Source organism: Aphelocoma coerulescens, chromosome 1 (genome assembly GCF_041296385.1).
Source record: "Aphelocoma coerulescens isolate FSJ_1873_10779 chromosome 1, UR_Acoe_1.0, whole genome shotgun sequence".
Taxonomy (NCBI): Eukaryota; Metazoa; Chordata; class Aves; order Passeriformes; family Corvidae; genus Aphelocoma; species Aphelocoma coerulescens.
This window is the reverse complement of record NC_091013.1, coordinates 32516276-32537852: the sequence shown is the minus strand read 5'-3', so window position 1 is coordinate 32537852 and position 21577 is coordinate 32516276. Positions and strand designations below refer to the sequence as shown.

At 39.2% G+C, this 21577-nt stretch overlaps 1 protein-coding gene across 1 annotated transcript in view; it reads left to right on the top strand.

The window, feature by feature from the left end:
* Window positions 1–21577, top strand: part of ATP10A (ATPase phospholipid transporting 10A (putative)) — a 111242-nt gene that overhangs the window by 21294 nt on the left and 68371 nt on the right. The gene's annotated exons all lie outside the window — the stretch shown is intronic.

The window sequence follows — 21577 nt, the reverse complement described above, 5'->3', positions numbered from 1 at the left end:
ATTCTCTTCTCAAATTTGCTCTGATGGGAGTAATCGAGCACCTCGCTTGGCTTTGTTTTGTTCCTCAAGAAAACCAAACATAGCTCATGGAAATGAAATGTTTCTTTGATTTGCTTTTAGATCATTTTAAAAGCTCAAAATGAAACCAGAAGCTTTCTGATTAACACAAAATGATCACTAAAAACTTGAAGTTGTTCTTCATTGAGGATAAAGGCCAGGTTCATTCAAGGCCAGGTTGGATGGGGCCCTGAGCAACCTGATTTAGTGAATGGCATCCCTGCATATGGCAGGGGGTTTGGAACTAGATGATCTTTAAGGTCCCTTCCAACCCAAATCATTCTGTGATTCTGTGAGGAACTAAAATCATTAGGGAACAGAAATTTGAAACAAAAAACACAGAAAAGCACCCAACCTGTGAAAATGGCAATTTGTCTGCCATCTGGCATCTTTAAGATTCACAGTGTACTGTGAAATAGCTTTCTCTTGAATTTTTTTTTCTTAGGTAATCACTGTTGATCTTCTCTAAAAGTTTCATGCCTGTCCTCTTGACTCTCTAACCCTAATTTTTTGCTGACCTCCTTTCTCCCCCTACCCCCTGAGCCCTGTATATATACAGCAGGGCCTTGTACCCTCAAAATATTGCTTCTCTCCCTGTCTTTGACACAACAGCTTTCTGGAGTGCTGGGCTTTGGAAGGATAAGGCCTCTCTAATATTCAGTTTGTAGTAAATTATCAGCTGTTTTTGAAAATGTTAACTCCTGCCTTCCAGTGTTTAAGTTCCAGTTGGAGAATTTCAGGTTTAATTTGATCCAGTTGTCATTTTTGTTGTGGAAATAGCTTATCTGTGTGCTGAATGAACAGTGGCTGGTTTTATTGAAAACTAGAAGCCCAAGTGGGTTTTTCTGTTATTTTGGTGTTCCTTTTTTTAATCCCCTGAAGCTATCTAGTTGATTTCTGTTGTGGCCGACTCCAGAACTCCTAATGAAAACCAGAACAGAACAAAGTTTTTGGGAGACACATAAACCTAATATTAGTTTGGAAGGAGTAAATATTTGTCCAGGCAGAAGGAGATGACTTATTTAAAGACTGACCTAATTTATTACTTAGGAAAACCACCTTTCTGTATCCACCCTGCAGCCAAGAATTGTCCTGTTTTGTTTTTTTTTCCTAAGGAATATTTTATTTTAAGAAATGAACCACACAACCCAGAATATACTGGCAAGGGCAGTCTCCCAGAATGGAGCTACTCATTAAACTCATTTATCCTCCTTACAGAGCACTCTTGAGTGTGTTGCAGTGCATTAGGGGCAAAGCTGGATCACTGAAAGGTCACAGCTCTCAAAGCCAGTAGCTGTAGTGGAAGGCACTCTGGTCAGGATTGGGTTTGTACTAACAGTTTCAGAGATGCTTGTCCATGACAGACATCTTCACTCAGCATTTCTGTTCAACACCTCATTTTTAAGCTACATGCCAAGTAAACCTCCAGAAAAATAAGTCTTGGAGAACATGGAGGGGTCAGAGAGGTTGTTTTTGTTTTCCTCATGTCATACTCGTTTAAGGTAAAACACTGGATGAGGCAGGGTATCATAAAAGGTAGAGTTTCTTATTTGAGGCTAATTGTTTGATTTTGTTTTTAGGGGTTTTTTTAAATCCTGGTCAGACTAGTAACAAAAAGGAGCATTCTGTATTTGTGGGTAGTAATTGAGGTGTTGGATAGTTTGTGGTCCTAGCTTAATGGGCAGTGGACAGGCCACCACAATTACTGGAAACTGTGATGCTTTCACAGCCAAAAGGGCTTGCAGAGGCTCGAAGAAAGAATTGCTTTCCTCCAGCAGAAACATCCTCTGTGACATAAAGCAGGGGACAGCAGTGTGGTTACACATCCTGTTCTAGTTGCAGCTGAGCGCTGCAGATCTGGTTGCCCCCAGGACCCCCTTCCAACTCCCTCAGCTGCTCCATTTAGCTGCTTTTAAGGTCTCTTCCTAGCATAGTTCCGTCAAAATGATCCAGATGAACTCCAGCACTTCTAAAAGCGGGATTTTTTTTTTCTAACTGACCTGACCTAAGAAGCAGCAGTTGTTCCAGCAACTGGAGTGATGATCAGTCACACCTTGCAGGAAGGCAGTGGTGAGCTGTCTGCGGTGAGCTGCAGAGGGTAACCCATTCAGCTTGGCCCAGCTGTATTCAGAGCAGGCAGAGCCCTATCTTCCTAAAGCAGCACAAGGAAAGCATGAAGTTCCACTGCCTCTGTTGTGCTAGTACTTGGGCTGAGCCATGGGGCTATCCAGCCTTTCCCTTTCTCAGGTGTGACTAAAGTAAGTTTCTGTCAAAATGCATGGGTGTTGTGCTGCTTGAGCACAATTGCAGTCCTGGTCTAGTAGCCCCACTGTTGTGTATTTGCTGCCCAGATACAGCAGATGGGCATCTGAATGGATTTTCATTCTTTTGTTCTGTCTGTGCCTCTTTGTACCACACTTAAAATGCCTTCCCTCTTTCACTTAACAGCTCCCAGTATTTGTAAGGTTATCACACCTCTGCAAATGATTTGAATGCACTGTGCAACATACTTAGTTATTTTTATATTTCCTAATAAAGATCTTTCCATGTTTGTGTTCTCTGAACTCTGCCCAGATTCTCATCCCTTTCATTCCAGGGACTGCTGAGGTCCCTGGCAATATTTCAAACTGCAGAGCAGCCAGAGGAGTAGAAATCCCTGCTATGATGGAATAATCTCTGTGTTTAGCTAAAATTGTGCTGACCTTCAACTGTTGTGTTTGTAAGGTAGCATTGCCATCCACACCCTCATCTGATGTGAGTGACACTTGTGCTTTGGTGTGTTCTCACATCCTAATCTCTGTGTCATCTACACCTGTGACATGACCAGCAGATATCACAGCCCTCTTCCCCCCATACAAGTCCATGCTTATGTGTTTTATTTAGGAGATTATTTAATTTCTTCTTCCTATGCATAATTTTCAGAGGTTTTTCAAGAGAGGGGTTCTTCAGAGCTGATTAAAGTAGTAAGACGTCTTGTACTTAACCTGAGGATCTTGCATCTTTCTGCAAGCACTGAATTAAGAATCCCTTTCTGAAATGAGAGAGCTGTCTTAAAACCTGACTCAATACAGCCTAGTGCTAATAAAAGCATCAGTTTAATTTAACATGGCTGTGCCTGTGCAATAGAGCAGGTAGAAGATAACTTACCTCAGTAGGTCCTGTACTCTGTATTTGACTGGTCTAGTTTACCATGATGCGTGCACTGCCTACAGATCATTAGCTTTAATGATGACTAAAACTGGAGTTAGCAGGCACTCCTCTGTGACTCTCTTTCTACTGCATATACTGTCATTTATTATTAACCTGTGTCAACAGCCCTTCCTGTAATTTATAAGCCGTATTACACTGCTCTTTACACCTGATGCTATTAAAAGTAACATTTTCAGAAAGCTTTTGTAAAATACTGTATTGATGACAGCACTTAGTCAGACTTTTATGTGCTCTCTTTTCTTCTTGTACTTTTAAGCTTTTGGAAATGCAATCACATTTAGAATTATGTCCTTGTAGGTGTTTTTCTGCAGCTGTTTATTGCCAGAGAGGTCAGCCAAAAATCTGCAATTATCATCAGTGAGAATTTTGTCATGAAACTATTTGAGAAGTCTGTGATTCTTTTGACATTGTTATTCATTCTGACATTTAATATATTTCTTCATGTATTATACTATCACCCTAAAAATATGATTCCAACTCATAGTACACAGATCTTTTTTAAACTAAAAAAACCCCAACTGAACCCAAAAGGAAAGAAGTGAAGATTTTGAGTGTATCTGTGTACTCTATTACACTAGTAACAAAATCTAGACTCACATCTCTCATCATGTCAATTCAATTACTACGTGTCACTTTGACCACCATAATAGTTCACACCTTTACGTAAACTCCAGTTTCTCAGAGAGTGAAACAAAATGTTGTTTTTAGTTAAAAATTGGCCAGACACTGTCAAATAATAATCAGTACAATACAATCAGTAGTTTTATTCACAGGGATTTATTAGTTTATCCAAAGACATACATGGTAACCTTGCTAAGTTATCTATTTTAGGCACAGAGTTGAATGAGACATGTTAACAGTTAAAATAGTCACAATCTGCAGACAGTTATATTTTTTCTCATTTTCCACTATTAAAAAAAATAGCATATGATTCTGCTTGAAGAAAGGATTGAGTATCTTTGTATAAAAAGGCGACATAGGTTTTTAGTGTAAAGAAATCCGAGAATTCACCTCCACAGATTGTAGACATTATTACTGAACTTTGGCTAATTTCTTAGATTTGGTCAAAGTAATTAATTAACCTCAGAGGAACACCTTTTTGAATTTTCTGATCTACATGCAATAAGTTTTGTTAGTCTAGGAATAATAGATTTAGTGATACTTAGAGATGGTATTCCATCCTCTATTGAAATACAGACATTCTGTCTACCAGGAGGCCTTAAGACAAGTTTCCATTAAAAGCAAAATGACAGCAAGGTCATTAAAATATCCTAGCTTTTTTTGGACAGGGAGATCTGCCACTTGAGGAAAATATGCAAACCAGCTTCCTGCTTCTGCAGGTTTGTTTAAAGTGAGATAACATGATTTAATTGTTCCAGTGTTTTATGATCTGGCAACTTTGATTATTTTCTACTATTTCATACTTTTCTTGGCTTTAGAAAACAAGGTGTCATCTTTGTTCGTTTTCTCTGGATTTCAGATGACGATGGTTTTAGCCTCATGCCAAGCACAACTTGTTTTGGTTTAGGCTAACCAGTCAGTTCCAGCCACAGTCTGTCACTACTTTGATGCTTCTGTAGCTGGTAGATGCTGGAATTTGGCTAAAGCTCTCTCAGTTTTAGTGCTTTGCTGGACAGGTTCAATCTGTGATAAAAAGGACTGCCAGAGTCCCACACTTTCATTTTTAAGCAGTTACTGTGCATGCTAGCTCAAATAAATTATCACTTGATACAAACAGGTTTTGCAGTCCAGTCTGGGCTTTTGTGGCTTGAAAAGTCTTACAATGCTTTGCTGGGGAATTACTAAGTCCAGCCTGAGTGCCAAGTATCTTAGTCCAGCTAAATGCTGGGTAACTTTCTGGGTAGCTGTCAGCTGATAGAGCTCCACTGAGCTCAGCACTGAATTTTGGGGTAGTCAAGCTGGGTACAGAACATTCACTCCACTGCAAGGTTAAATCATTTGAGGCTTTCTGACTCAAAGATAGCTGTCAGTATAGGCATGGGAAAAGATGAAATATTTTCACAGAAAGTTGGGATCCTGCTGGATTCCTGCTCTCCCATATGCTGCCATGATTTACTTACCTCTCTGTTGAGGATTGAAGGAGACACAGAGACTACTGTGTCTGAGTTGACCAGCTAAAATATTAATACAGCCTCATCTTGTTTTTGATTGCTAGATTTCTTTACATAAAATTCACTCTATTAAGAAATAGTCTACTGATGAGCCATATTAATTATAAAATCCCAATCTATGGATTATATCTTTTTACCTCTATCCTCAGTTTCCAGATTGATTTAAAATAAATTCAAATTCATTCTAAATCAAAGCAGGAAAAGTGGATCTATAAAGTTTCTGTAATGTTTCCCAATTGAACTCATGTTGAAGTGAAGTGTGATTGATAACAAAGTATAATAGGATTTATTGTACATATTGAGCATACACAATTATTCCTGTTCCCTTTAGTTTTATATGTTATGAAATGTACAGAACTAAAGATGCTTTACCATGTGAACTAAGGTTGGCTGTGAAAGACACAAATCAAGAAATCTCTTTTACCTTCCTGTGTTTCTTGGGAGTAAGTGAGCAAGTCTCTCTGCTCAGAGGTGGATCTTTGCAACGTAGCAGTTGCAAAGTACATTTTGCTTTAGCCTCTCTCTGAAAACCAGTATGTCCTGTGTGTGAAACTGAATGTGAATAGTCCATTGAGATTATCCTTAATGTCTTCGGTTGGCTTGGCTGAAAGTCACTTCAAAAGTGCAGCCCTGAACATATATTCAGCATGTGAATTTATTTCACAGTCTACATCTCCATTGTGGCCCACAAACTGGTCTCAAAAACTAACACAGCAGATCCAGAAGACAGAGCTACACAGTACTGCCCTGTTTTGCAGACTTAGCAATAAAGCTTAGAAGTCTCCAGCAGAAGTAGAGTCACAGAAATAACAATCTTTTATTACTACCCAGCCTTAGGTTCTCCCCACTTTCAAACTGGACTGAATTTTTCCTAAACCAGAACTTCTGTGATCTTGCTTAAGTTAAAAGATTTCCTTAATAACCCTTCCTCTATGTTTTCAAGTGGCCAGTAGTTCCCTTTCTCTGATTTTAACCTTCGTTACACTTTCCTCCATGTATACCCCTGTATACATGTGCACTTTCCTCTTTTGTGTGTTTCTCATGTACCTCTTTTCAATTCACACACACTTCTCATTTCTCTGTTCCCATCTAGCATACTCTTCTGCTGTCTGTCTCTTCATCAGTGTCTGAGACATATGTGTAAAATCAGAGTTCTCCTAAAAGGATATCGATCCATCCTGGAAGGGATCTGCTTATTGATGCAAAGATGGTAAGAAAGGAGAGAAATTCTTCATTCTTCCTAGTCAAAAAATCATTTATAGACTAGCAAATGTAGGGTTAGAAGCCCTCTTTTAGTCTGAGTTGGAAAGTAGTTGCATTGTAACTGCTGGTTTGATTCCACAGGTCCCTTTCCCAAATGTGCTTCATTTCACAAAGTATCAAATGGAGTTTCTTGCAGGGCTCTCATTTGGTGCTGCCTCAGAGTGACCCTGCATTACAAGCCAGGGTCTGGTCTTGTCCGTAGGTTGCCAGCTGCAGTGGAGCAGCATATGGGCAGTACCACAGGCTGTAAAACCTGTTTACTAGAGAATGCCACTCTTCCTAGTGGTCCATTTCATAGTCTCTAGCGTCTAAATATGCCTGTCATTAGTATGTTCTAATAAACTGTATGTTAAAAATTAATATGTATGCAACAAGCCCTTTAACCCTTTCAGAACTCAGTGGTTTTCTTTTGTTTTTAGAATTTATCAGGTTGGATTTTTTGAAGGCATGATCTGTAGTGACGGGAGGAATTTGGAGCTGCCTGCAGCATTTTCCACCCAGATTAAGATCATGTCACTGTTTCTGTTGTGTCGTGTTTGAAAAGATGAAGGAAAATGATGCACTGTATGTAGAGTTCTCAAACAAGTTTTTAGGCCAACAGCAATTTTTTTTTTCTCATCTTAAACAAAAAATGACTAAAGATTCTTTCCAGTGCTTTGTAAAACATTCTGCTTATTTTTATGCAGAATAAATGAATATAAGTCTAAAAATGTCAAGGAAACATATTTTGTTTGGATTACATTAGAAAAAAAATTAGCTAGCTTAACCCTGAAGAATTTATGCATCTCTCTCATACCACACTCTTGCTGAAATGTCACAGCTTTTATGTAGGTCAGGGGTTTCTGAAAGTGCCAGGGGTGTATGGCTTTTGTCTCTGTAGACAGACTGAGCTGTGAGCAGCACACAAGCCAGTAGCATGCTGACAGAGGGACCTGATGTATGTTGGAACGTGTCTAGACTGAATTTCTGTCCTGGTGGCAGAAGTAACTCTTGACATATGTTTACACAAGAAATGGATTTTGTCAAGGGTAGGTGGGAAAGCGTTTTCAGAATTTCTGCTGTGCGTTTAAAAAGCAGCTGGGTCTGAATAAGTGCCTGCAGAAAAAAAATTATTTTCCTCTGATGAGTAAGACCCACATCACAAGGGGATTGCAACCATGACTTTCAGTTTTAGGAATTTTACAAGCTGGGGTGTCTTCCTTACAAAGGCTTATCCTTAGTTAACCTTACAGATATGGAACTAAATGCAATCCACTTAATGTCTGGAAAAGTTTTATCCACTAGATGAGTCCTAGAAAAAAGATGCATAATCAATCATGGGGTGCTAACAAGAAAGATCACTGTCTACAGAGATAAAGCAAAGACTAGATAAGGAAGGTGTTTTGGAGAGGGTTTAGCATTCAACTGCATGTAGCAATGAGAAGCCATTGTGTTCAAAGCTATTAATTGCTGAGGATAAAGAAGGAAAGTGTAGCAAAATAGTTATGGAAAAAGGATGGAAAAAACCTGGAAGCAAGTGTCTTGATAAGAGTTTGCTTTAGGGAGAGAAAGAAAGGCATACATTTAAGGTGTGTTTTTTTAGCATAGAGATAGGAGTGAAAAATAACCCTCAGTTACAGCTTTGCATAATAGAAATGAAAATGGTCATGTGCCAGCTCTAAAAAGCTGGCAAATATTTTAATTTCTTTTGAATTTCTTTCAGACTTGTGGGGAAGGGTTCTGGGTAAAAATTTTTCATTAGGTCCACAACTTCTACCTGCAGGACTAGACTGGTTTAATTTGGAATAGCGTATTGTGAGATCAGATTGAAGTTCAGTTTTAAAACTAATACTCGAGAACTTTTTAAGCTAGCTTCTGCTTATAGGTTGTGACACAAACATTTTGGTCTATGTATGCCAGGCTGCTGAATACTGTTTTTTTCTGCCTATGAACAAGGTGGCTGGCACTTGCTGAGGTGCTTCACATCTCAGGAGCTCTTTTAGGACATCTTTTAGTCTGCTTGTTCCCCTTCCATGATTCAAATCCTTTCAATAAACAGTCTCTTTGAAATTGCTTGTTCTAAGCTCAGTTTCTGGGTGTTTCAAAAGCCAGTCACTTTCTTCTTCTGGCTGCAATAAAGACCTTGAATTTTTTTTTTCTAGGATATTGAATTTCAGTATTTTATCATTTTCCCCCCAAGGAGGGTATGAATGCAAACTACAGAGAAGTTGTCTTTCTGGAGTTTGGCCAGAAAGAGTACTTTTCTGCCTGAGTTTAGACATCTCTTCAGATGTGTTTCTGAATTTGGGCCAAGATTTGTAGCCTGGTTTTGGAGTTCAGTGAACAATAAGTGAAAATCATGCACGAAAATTGGTTTTTAAAATGTTTTTCTAAATGTGGGAACAATATTTGCCAACAAATTATTTAGTCATTTCCAAGAAAGACAGCTTGATGAGGAAACCTTTTGTGTAAAAAGAAACAAAGGACAATATCCATTCCTATTAGTTGGCCTGCTTAGATTTTAAATTCTTCAGAATTAATTTAAAAAGAGTTTCTGTGAAACAGTGTTCACAAATGACACTATTTCTTTGTAATAGGGCAGTAGTGAAGAAGAGTTTATATTTATAGGCTTTTTGTTTAAATATGTACAAATATGTACACATCTGTCAACTAAGAAGCTCTTGAAAATATCTTGGTTATAACTGACGATGATTTTATAGAAGTGTGGATAACTACTGTGGGAATTATTATGGTAAATACACTTCATTTTGAAAATTTATTGTCTGGTAAAGTGATGGAAACAGGCTATCAGAATTTGTACTGATGGTGTGTTGTTCTTTATAAATTAGCTTTTTTATTGATGGTAGTTCAGTAGTTGTGGACAAGTGGCAAAGATGACGTGCTTCCCTGCAGAGCTCTGTAATTACAAGGTCTCTGAAGAACTATGTTAACAGGTTGAGATGTACTGTCTGCGTGAGCTGACTGTATCTCATAATGCTATTGGAATTATGAGATACATAATTCATAGTCATTTTGATTGTAAATCAGTGGGACAGGAAAAGACTACATTTCTCTCTGTGCAAACATTATTGTGAAAAGTATTATTCTAGCTTAGTATTTCATATTCTACTATAGTCATTGACTGGCTAAAGTAAGTTTGGAATATTAATAAGATGAAGACCATCATCTTTAATTCAGAGGAAGCAGCAAGTAGCGTGAAAATATAGTCAAGCTGACATTAAAAGCTTTAAATGAATTTTTATCCTGATTTTTTTATATGTAGATACCTGCAGTATCAGTCTGGTTTTGAATCTGAACTACTCAAATGTTACTAAAGGCATTTCCTTTAAATAGTAGGATTTTACATTTCCTGGTTCTCACTTCTTCAATATCTCTATTATTTACTTTCACCAAGAATTTTGAATATAAAATTTGCATCTCTAGACATACTTGTTTTGACTCAAACCTTCAAAGATTCATGTCACTGCATATGATTTGCATGGAGTTTGGTCTTCTAATTCTTCTTTGATGGAAGTGAGGAACATTTTTATATTCTGTGAATTTCTGTAAGATGGCCTTATGTAAGGCTGAATTCAAATTGCATTAGGACCTAGAGCATAGCCAGTTGAGGCTTACACACACCCAGATTTCAATCTAATACAGGATCCAACCCTTGTGTACTCAAGCAGGACTATTGGGAAGTGCTCCCGGGACCCAGTTTAGATGGGACTTTAATGGTCTTCATTAAGAAAGCATTTTTGGGAAATACCTTCTTACTATTTTATACCAGAATTTTAGAGATTTTCAGATTTTTAAATTTTGTTTTGAGAACAATATGCTAATTTAAACATGTCTTAGTCTAAGATACAGCCTGAGGCTGTTTGCTTTTCCTTGCATTTGTATTCTTTTCTTGTTGGGGCAAGCAGTGATGCAGAAATGTAAAGACAGGCTGTGTAACCTATGGGAGCAGCTGAACACAGAAAAATTGGCCAGATACAGCCTAAGATAAGTCACTATGTTTAAAACTTCAACTGTGCTTCTCAGATCAGCCTGCAGTACAAGTCCTATTCTCTGCCATCTCCATGGACAAATTAGGATTCTTCTGAGTTGTAGTGCCTTCTACTACTCCTTCCCTCTTGCGAATGTTCTGATGCTGGAGATAGATGTTTCTGCTTCAGATCAGGGGGTCACAGTGTTTATGCGTCACACAAGGGATGCATCGTAGAATCATTTATGTTGGAAAAGACCTCTAAGATAGTTGAGTCCAACTGTAGCACTGCCAAGTCCACCACTAAACCGTGTTCCCAAGTGCCACATCTGCATGTCTTAAATACCTCCAGGGATGGTGATTCTACACTTCCCTGAGCAGCCTGTTCCATCACTTAACCACCCTTTCAGTGAAGCAATTTTATTGAACAGCCAACCTAAGCCTGGCACAGCTTGAAGCCATTTCCTCTTGTCCTGTCTCTGGCTGCCTGGGAGGACAACCCCCACCTGGCCACAACCTCCTTTCAGGTGGTTGTAGAGAGCAGTTAGGTCCCCCGAGCCTTGTTTTCTTGAGACTAAACAACCCCAGCTCTCTCAGTCTCCCCTCATCCTGCTTGTGCTCTAGACCCTTCAACAGCTCCACTGCTCTTCTGTGGACACACTTCAGCACCTCAGTGTCTTTCTTCTCCTCACAGTGACTTCAAAGAGCTAGATTTAAAATGTCAGGCAGCACTTGGGCTACCAGTGCAAGCTCTAGTGAGAGCACTGCAGGAACCTGCTGCTCTTCTGTGTTTGGTTCAGTTAGCGTGATAGAGATGTCTCTTCTGAGAAGTCTCATGGCTCTTGTGTGTAAGAAACTACATGGAAAAATAGCAACAAAGAAGAGATAATAATGATGCCATGAAGATTTTTGCCCTTTCCTTTATACCCCTGTTATACCTTTTTACAACTTCTGTATTCCTAGTGCCTTTTGCCTACATTCTTGGACTTGTTTGTTAAGCTAAGAGACTAAACATTTTAGAAGCTTCATAGCTAGAGATCAGTGTGCCCCAGACCCCAAGGTCCTCTCCAGAACACATTCTGTAAACCAAGATAGAACCATCCAGGGGAAGGTTCCTTGGGGAGGGGGGCTCACTTGAGCCTCTCATTGGGGAATCTTTGATAGATATGCTAATTAGTAAAACCTATAATGTTATACCCAATGTTGTGGAAGGGGGGAGGTGGAGACAGACAAAGAGAGAGAGACTTGGCAGGGTGCATCTCGATGCATATGACCTGGACGTGTACACCTAAGGATCCTTAAAATAAATACCAAGGTAAAATCCCTTTTCCCATTCTAACCGTGTGTGACTCTTGATTTTAAGACCAGGAAAAGGCATCAACAATAGTAAATAATATTAAAAAAAAAGCTTTAAAAGAAAGATCTGTATGTTCATATTTCAGGTCCTTAGTCATCTGTTCTGTTCTTCCAGATTAGGAACAGACTTCTGAGAACTCAGTTGCCACAGAATTGCTGCCTTCCTTTCTGCTGAGCCAGAACTGGTTAGGGGGACATAAGTATGATGGGACAAGAGCAGTGGCTCACAAGTGAAGTCTTACCTAACCCCCCCTTGGGAATTCGTCTCGAGGCTTAGGACACCAGTCATACCAATGGCAGAGCTCTAAAGCAGTGTGCAGCATCTGATCAACAGAAGTTGGCCAGATGCTATTGTGATACACATTTTGGCTGACTTCTGACTGTTCTGGGGCCTCTTCCATTTGCAAGTTGGCATTCAAGGTAAGGTCAGCGTTTGCCTACAAATCCTGCCAAACCTTTCCTCCATCACCATTAGAAGCAGGCAGAAGTGTCCCCGTTTGCTTTGCCTGCTAGCCAGTAGGCATCCACATCTGCCAGGTTAAATTCCCACCTTTTTTGTACCTGCCTGGGGGTGTTTGGTGTAGGTATCTAACTGAATGGATGTAGAGAAAGACCACGATTTTATGCAGGATAATACCTTAAATCTCCCCTTTTACACCTTGGTGTCAACATAAGTTTGCCTGAGTGTGCCTGAGTTTGAGGTTTTCCTGTTTATTCAGTCTCCATTGAATGTACATCCTCATCAGACAGACAAAAGGAATTCCTTAGTAACTTGGCAGTTAAATATAATTCATACAAATTGAGAAACAAGTGCACCAATACATGCTTCTAATATCCTTCAAAATTGGTAACCTACATATTACAGTCTCACACCTTTCTGCTGAGTCTCACCTCATAGCAGAAAGAACTGTTCTGCAAATACATAGTAGCATCCAGATTTTTCTTCTGCAAGATTCTTCCAATAATATTACATCCCAGAGGTTTTCTCTCTTTCTCTCTCACTTTTTTTTTTTAAATCAATACCAGTTCTTTAAGCAGTTTAATTTTGTGTGGCACTGTAATAGCAAAGTCTAGTGTATGGGCTAAAGCTAATTTCTGGAATTGCAGCCAGAAGAAATTTAGAGGCAACAATATGCAAAACATAATCTCAGTTGTTCTGAATGTATGCATTGCACCCTGAAACCCTCTGAGATCTCAGCTGGTACTCAGTATCTTTCCTGCCCTCAACCTGTACTTTAGATTGTCCAGAGGAAAACATGAGAACATCCAAATGAGATGGATGCCATGGATGGATGTTGCCCAGACAAGAACAGAACTGGAAGGAAAATTTAGAACTTAATAGTTTTAGGAGGACCTGGAGAAGGTTGAACGCTTATATTCGGTCTGAGATGTTGGTTTTGCCTATTAAATGTGAAAATGATAAATTCTTATTGTTCTTGTTAACATTAAATAGCAAAAGCTGTATTAACTTCTAGAGTGTTTTATTGCAGTGATTAGGTAAAATGTGGCCTTTAGAGTTTTAAAGGAGATGTATGGTACAGTAAGATACAGAAAAATAGTCTCCCCATCTGAGTATCAGTGGACAACTCCATCAGGATTGTGAATGTAATTAGCAGTGAATACCTTTCCTGATAGAAGTTCTTTCCATTTTTATATGTTTATTTAAAAGAACTGGAATAATTTTTTCAAATAAAAACATTTGCACTTCTTAAGGAGTACCTGTCTTTAGAAACTCTTTACAAATGGCTTTTTGTGTATACATAGTGAGTATATTAAAGCTTTTTCATGTCCTGGGTCAAGTTGTCCTGAGATCAAATGAGGCAGATGTGCAGAACAAGAGGAATGAGAAGGCATAAAATTTCCATTGAAATGTCTGAATCTGTTAAAGAATGGGATTTTCCTCAGTAACTGTGCAGAGCCATGCTTAATTTACCTTTTAATATACCTTTAAAATATGAAGAGCTGCCTTGGAATGGTCAGCTGATTGCACTGCCTTAAATGTAGTGGGAGAGCACCAAAAGGAGGATTGAGTCACCAGATTTGTTTATCTAGCTCACACCTGAATTTTAGGCACTCAGACACTATTCCTAAGTCTCCTCACACCATTAATTACTGGTTTAGAGAACAAGGACCCTGGAAAGCTCCTACATGGAGCTCCTGTCTTACCAAAATTTGTAACCAAATTCTCCCTAGGAAGCGTTCCTGCTTTTTCTTTAACTGTTTAGGCAGCAGGCACAGATTCAGGAGGTTAGTGTCATTAGGTATCTACTGTTTCAGTGGGTTCCCTTCAGCAGGGCATGATTTCTTCTTCTATATTTTCAGAGCACCGAGCTCCGCGGAATCTTTTTGCAGTGGCTTGGAGCAGCACTTTAATGGAAATATTCAATGTTAATATCTGTGATGGCTCTGAAAATCAGGACAAGAACCTTACCTGGCTGTGAGACAGGTCATATCCAGGCTGTTCTTCTACTTCCACCTCCTTGTATGATACCATTTAGAAAGTCTCAGCACTAACCATTCACTATCTGTCCTGCTGTATATAAAGCTGATATTCTTCTCTCCCAATATATCTGTTTACTGGAAGAGTGATAGGACTTTTTTAGCATATTTGGCAGCAAACATAAGAGGTTGAGAATCATACCACTTACAGGAACCCTAATATTAGACGCCTCTTGGAACAGTCTTGTATTGAAATCAAGTTCTAGAAGACAGATTTTTCTTCCTTCAGTTTGTATGAAGTTTCATTACATGTTCTGTTTTTATGTTTCATGTTGTTATCACAACAACAAGTTTCTTGGCTGAAAAATCATTTACTCCGAGTAGTAAATATTTCATTATAGTTAACAATAGTGATATTTCTTTCAACGTGAGGTATAATGGAGATAACACTGCCAAGAAAAGTTAAATTACTGCTTCCACATTATAAGCCTGAATTGTTGAGGTTTCCTGGGTACCTTTTCATAGCAAGTTTCACTAATAGCAGAAAAATTAGCAGTTTTCAGAAAGTATGAATTTGATAAAAGGCACCTTTATGCCTCATCATTGCTATATACACAGATTTGCTTCTAGGAACTGTAACAGACATTTGCACATGCTAATTCTCTAAAAAAGAAAAAAGGATATTTGAAGTCCATTAAATAATGCCCTTAAAATAATGTGAAGATTATGGAGTCTATTTAGAAACTTGGAGTTATGGAGAAATTTCTTCCTCTTCAGTGTTTCTCAAAAACACACTCTGCTAATCTGTTTTGTCTGATTAACATCAGATTCAGAGTCTCTTCATGATTTATTTTCATAAAAACAGATGTTATCATTTGTGGTGAATGAGACATATTCTGGGCATTATGTAACCTCCTTTGGCATTAACTTATGCTTCATGTTTTTCCTTCATTTTGCCACAACATTGTAATTGTACCCAAATGGTTCTCAACATGTTTCCATAGATACTTGACATGTTCAGACTTTGTGGAATGTATGCCATGGTCTCACAGATAGCTCTTGTTTTTAAACTCTGAGTTCTGCTACACCCATAGTTTTCAAATCATAATCAATACTGGTTATAACAGTTTTGTTCACATATTTCAGTGCTGTCCCTCAGCTCTTCTTTTGTAGCCTGTGATGAATTTTGCAACATCTCCACTTTCCACTGAAGTTTGCATAGAGTGCTATGAGCTCCCTTAGTGGGAACCCTCTCCACACCTGCAGGTGTTGGGAGAGGTGGGGGACTGAAGGTGGAGGCTCCAGACCAGGCAAGAGAAAGAACAGATGATTTGGGAAAACAATATGAGCGTGAAGGACCTACGGAGAAACAGCTATGATGTTAAAAAGATAAAGATAGTCTGGCCTGATGTGACACTTCTGTGTTTGCGTTAGTTTGAGGTTCTCCTTCAGAAGTTGCTGCTCTGCTTGGGCCCTGCTAATTAGTTCCAAGTTTTTTTTATTTAGCTCCTAACCAGAAGACTTGTCACAGCACTTGTAGGCAATTCATTGGAACATATTTTAAGTCACTGGGAGCAGAGATGTACCTGAATCATTCTTTTGTGCTACTCCAATCTATTTCTACCTCCTGATATGAAAAGGAAGGACCTGGCTGACATCAAGAACAGATACAAAGTATGCTTTGTACATGTACAACAGCTGTTTGACTGTCTTTTGTAGAGAGCTTTTCCGCTTCCACAGACTTAACTTCTTGCTGTTTCTTTAAAATCCTGCTGGTTCAATGGCCAACCTCAGCTGGCAGGGAAGGCAAAGGAGTCAGATTTCTTTTGAAGTAAAGAAGATTGTTACTTCAAAAAGAGGTCCGCGGATGGGCTTGGACTGGGAAAAGACATTTTATCTGGATGTTTTGAGAAGCTTGAAAACCTCTGGGTTGCAGCTGCAACGTATGTAAGAAGGGGTATGCTCTGTAAGCCAGGTCAAACAGGCTGAGCACCCCAAAAAGTACAAGAGAACATCTTCCAGTCTTCTGGTACATGTATTTTACAAGCCCTGCTGAGATGAATGTAGGAGCCTATGCTGGGACTAAGCTAGGGCAGCGCTACATAGAAGCACAGGTGCCCCAGCCACTGGATCTGATGAAGCAAATCTGCATCAGCCATTCCCACTCATTAACTGTAATATTTTTCAGTGGAGAAGTACAGGAAGAACTTATTACCTAGTAGTCCCCATCCTCTGAATCTAATGTATAAAATTTCTAGTATGCAGACCTTACACAAGTGGAACAGATTACAGCTCTATGGCCTTCATATTTCTTTGCCAAGTATTGCTTATGATGATTTTCCCAAACTTAAAAAAAAAGAAATTATAGAGAAAAGGCAAGATATGTTTTATCTTAAGTTATTATTATATACATATATATAGAAGTTATCTTACGTAATTTTTAATAATTCCTTATTATGCCCAAATAGTTAAAATACACTCAAAAGAAGTAAACAATTATTTTTGTAATTTCTAAATGGAGACAGTTTGAAAATCTTCAGCCTTTTGCAGATATCAAGTGGTGTCTACATGTCCAGAAAGCAAAATTATGGGCATGATCTTTATCATCTCATGTTGCAAAGGAGACCAGAAGAAGAAAAAGCATAATTAATATGAAAAGGAAGTGCCATTTATGAGTTTCTGTGTTTCTAAATTAGAAACTGACATTAAAAAAAAAAAATCATCAATAGTTTTGGTTTGTTCAGTTTTTGCTGAACCAAGTAGCAGTTTTGCTGCTAATCAAAGTCGGTCTCAAATTTGGCACTGACCTGCAGGCTGTTCTGCTTCAAAACAGAGCATTGGCCAAATATATGCAATAGGTAGACTAATGCAAATTTTTAATAGGAAAGAAAGTATTTTTCTCTGTGTTCATACACTTGAGAGGATGTTTCAGACTCTTCTGTGTATATTCAAGAGCAGATATGCCAGGATAATGGCACTTTATCCTTGCAGTTTGACTCCTGCCAGGGCCACATCTGCTGTTGGCTAACAAAAGTGTTGATGTCAATGCAGCTGTACCAGCTGACTTTTCAGCTATTCATCTTTAGATTTCTGTAGTGTTTACCTGTAACAATATGCTCAGAAAAGTGAAGGCACTGGAAAGTTCTACTTCCAATTGTGGCAGAGACGAGCATGAAGATTTAACCCACGTGACTGTTTAAACCACAGCTGACAGATACATTCTTTGCATGCAAGCGTATTGATAAAGATTAGGTTGTGTGCAGGAGGATGCACTTTTTTAATATTTGAGCTCAGCATAACACATTATATAATACCTGAGCATAGCTGTCTGAAATTAATAGTTCATCATTGTGATTTAAATGGAGAATAACAACAATATCTATTCCTTCTGCTGAATGGCATTAGTTCCTGGCAGCATATTGATTTGTAGGACTTCAATTTAACTCTCCCAAGATTGAAAGATTTAGTATCTCTGACTTCTTCCTGTGGTTCATCATGGTTTGCAGCATTCGTTTCTTGTAGTATTAGCCTTAGGTGTATTGTAGGTAATAAAATGTATCTTCAGGCTCATGATAAATGAGGGCAGGTAGAACTAGAGTTGTGGGGTGTCAGCTTCTGGGCTTAATATCCATGTGAGAGTTTCCAGTGACCATTTCAGGGGACTGGACTCACTGAGATGCTGCCTCCCGTTCCTGCGTTCCTGACAGAATTCTTTGAGCCTGTCAACAAAATATTCCGAGAGGTTTGCTGATGTTTACTTAAACTTGCCAAAAACTTTTAAAAGTCCCTCGCAAACAGTGCCTGCAGCTGCCACAAGTGAGTGATTTAGGCCACTTCAGGAGTCACAATCAAAGGTATTACCAAAAGCAGGTTTTAATATAAATTTGTGAAAGCATGACGTAACAGAGTTTGATGGCAAGGTTCACTCTATTACTACAGAGATGAAGCATAGAGGGAAAGTAGAATTATAATCAATTTTGCATGATTTACACAAGGGGCAGGGTAAGGGTAAGGGTGCAAGGGGTAAGAGAGATTTCCCCATTGAGTCATGAGTTATGGAGTGGACCCCCTGCTTTCTAAACTTTTAATGGAACCTAAGTGCAGCTCAATCCAAACTTCATCTCAGACTTTGTCAATGGAATATCTAAAAGATTTAATAGGGAAATCCTGATGTTGAGTCACAAGATTCTTGCTTTCTAAACTCCTGAGGCAGCCTAGGTGTGGCTGAGTCCAGTCTTAGCCTCAGACCTGGGCAGTGGTTTATGTCTGAAGGATTTAGCAGCACTCAGTAATTGACTAATTTAATATTTACAAAGTGATTCAATAGGATTAACCTTAATCAAAATAGTAACTCAGTTACCTGTAGGGTGTGTGTGCGTGTGTGTGTATATTTATATATATGCACAAAGGTACTTGTTAAAGTTCCACTGTGTTTCACTGGAGTGTCAGTGAATTACTCACACTGAATGTCTTGGCATTTCTCAGTGGGAGAGGCTTGAGTGTCACGGGCTGGGGGATGTTGGCCCAGGCTGACTCACCAGCTTTTGGTGACAGTCCTCCCAGTACTGCAGCACGACAGTCTGCAAGCTCTAAGCAGCATCCCACTCTGAGGGACACGCTGGTACAGCCTGCTGTGGTCTGGTAGAACTCAAAGGGCCTCACTTAGGAGCACTGTTTATAGGGTCACAAGATGATTGGCTTTTTTTTCATTAGTCCATTTCCATCCTGACTATAACCCAAGTTGATGATATTGAAATTATCCCAAAGCCCAGTTTCATTGGGGTTATGATTCAGGTGGGTAATGTTCCAAGGCTATATGGGGATGACCAGTTATTTCTCATTCCCCTCCTTTGGTAAGGCAGCAGGTGTCCCTGATATGAACAGTGCCATTCCACCTTAGCCATGCAAGAGTTCCTGGTGTGGTCAAGGAACATTTCAGCACCCGACTCATTACACAAAGGCCTAACAAGGATTATTGAAATTGTAGAGCAGGCTTGAGGAGGTAGAGCAGAGCCCAGGAGGGGTAGGGGATGCACCACCACAGAGCCCTGTACTGAGACTGTAGTATTGCCATCCTTTTGGGCTCCTTCTCTTACAGAAAGTCTGGCATTTCTAACTCTCTATATTATATAATTTTACTGGCACAATATAACAGCAAGAATAAACATTTAGTAGGTAATATAAAACTTGGACAACAAAGTTCTGTCTCTGCAGAATCGATGGAAAAATCTTAACCTTATCAATGGGGTCACTTGGTGTGTGTGTAGTGGCTGTAGGTTATGATGGCTGTCCAAGGTGAGCTAACCTGCATGTTCAGAGGACTAGGCTGAGCATGTTAAAGGAAAGCTTTATAGGGCCTGATGTATTCATGGTCCAGATAGTCTCCAAACCACCCAGTGAAGATGGTATCTTGCCATACTCTGCAGAGAATGCTTGCAGTGACCACTCACTGGCTGCAGTGAGACAAGTCTCAGTTCAGAGCTCTGCTAGAGGACACAGAGCAACCCGGTCTAAAGAGGATTAGGAAGTAATTTTCCATGAAGACAGTAATTTTCCATCCACTATTGACCCTTGTTAGCAAAGAGCTGATCAAGTGGAATACGGGGCCAAATTGTTCCCGTGTGCCTAATGAAGGGGGCTGTGCCCTGGGGCCCTGGTGCATGTCCAAGAGGTCTTACATTCATAGATTTATTGAATCACAGAATGGTTTGGCTTGGTAGGGACCTTTAAAGATCACTTAGTCCAATACTCCTGCCAGGGGCAGGGACACCCTTCACTGTATCAGGTTGCTTAAAGCCCCATTTTGAACACTTCCAGGGATGGGTCATAGACAGCTTCACTGGGCACTAGCCTCACCATACGAAATTTCTCCCTTACGTTTCATCTACACCTATCCTTTTTCAGTTTAAAACCATTACCTCTTGTCCTGTGGCTGTAGGCACTGGTAATAACTGTCTTTTTTACAAGTCCCTTTTATATATTGAAATACCACAATAAGGTCTCCCTGAAACCTTCTCTTTTCCAGGCTGAACAACTTCATTTATTCAAGCCATTTGGCCTTGTGTTCACTTGTGCTCCTTGTGTTGCTTGATATCCACCCTTCCTGCCACAGTCTACATAGCTGTGGCAGTTGCTAAGCATGTGAGGGATGAGGAAATGCTAAAATAGCAATGCTTTTCAAACAATAGAAATTAAATAAAAAATAGTAGTGCTTATAGCATAGTATGGGACTACTTGCTATTTTTATCATGATCGTGCTTTTGTACTGCTGCTCCTTGTACATTTATACATCATCCAGTTTCACAGTTAAATTAAAAAGGATGAAGAACAACAGACACATGTAAAGGGATTCGGAGTTACAGATTGCAGAGCTAACAAACCCTTCAGATCTGCAGTGCAGTAATTTGTACTGTATTATGGCACACTGGGTTTCAAAGCAATTCATACTCATTAGCAGAGAAAATTAAATGTTTGTTTCAGCGTGATTGTGAAGAAAATGAGTAATTTCAGCACCTAGTAAGTGTATTACCTGCCTTTGTTAGATTATCATGTTTTACACTTGGTCTGTACTAATCCTTTTCAGGTTTTATCAAAATAGAAATCACAGCCATCATTCTCATTCTTTCCCTTATAAACTGGATGTTATGAAAAGACAATGAAGAAATTCTGGGGTATAAAACCTAATCTGATACATCCTTGTTAAGCTACCTGACCCTTTATCGTTCAGGATTTTGGCTAAATACATGAATAAATGCCAATTAAGTTAGTAATTCCTCTAACACCAGTGAAGGCATGACTATCAGTAACTCCAAAGTAACAATGTTGTCAGGACTTCCTGCTTCCACTTGGTTACAAATCTATTCACATTACTGCTGAAAGTGATGTATTTTAAAATAATGTACTTTAAAAAACATAAAACAGCTGTCACCACCTCTCCCCACCCCTCATCAGAATCCCATTCTGCTAGTTAAAGGGCTGTCCCAGGAGACAGTCTCTGGCAACAGTGCCAGCATTGACAATCGTCTTGGTCCTCACACAGCAAAAGGCCTTCTAATGGCTTAGAAAAGTGTCAGAATATTAGCTTCCCATTTTCAGGAGGTATTTTACCAAGTCAATATTGGGGCTGTTTTGAAATGTATTTCTTTCAAAATCA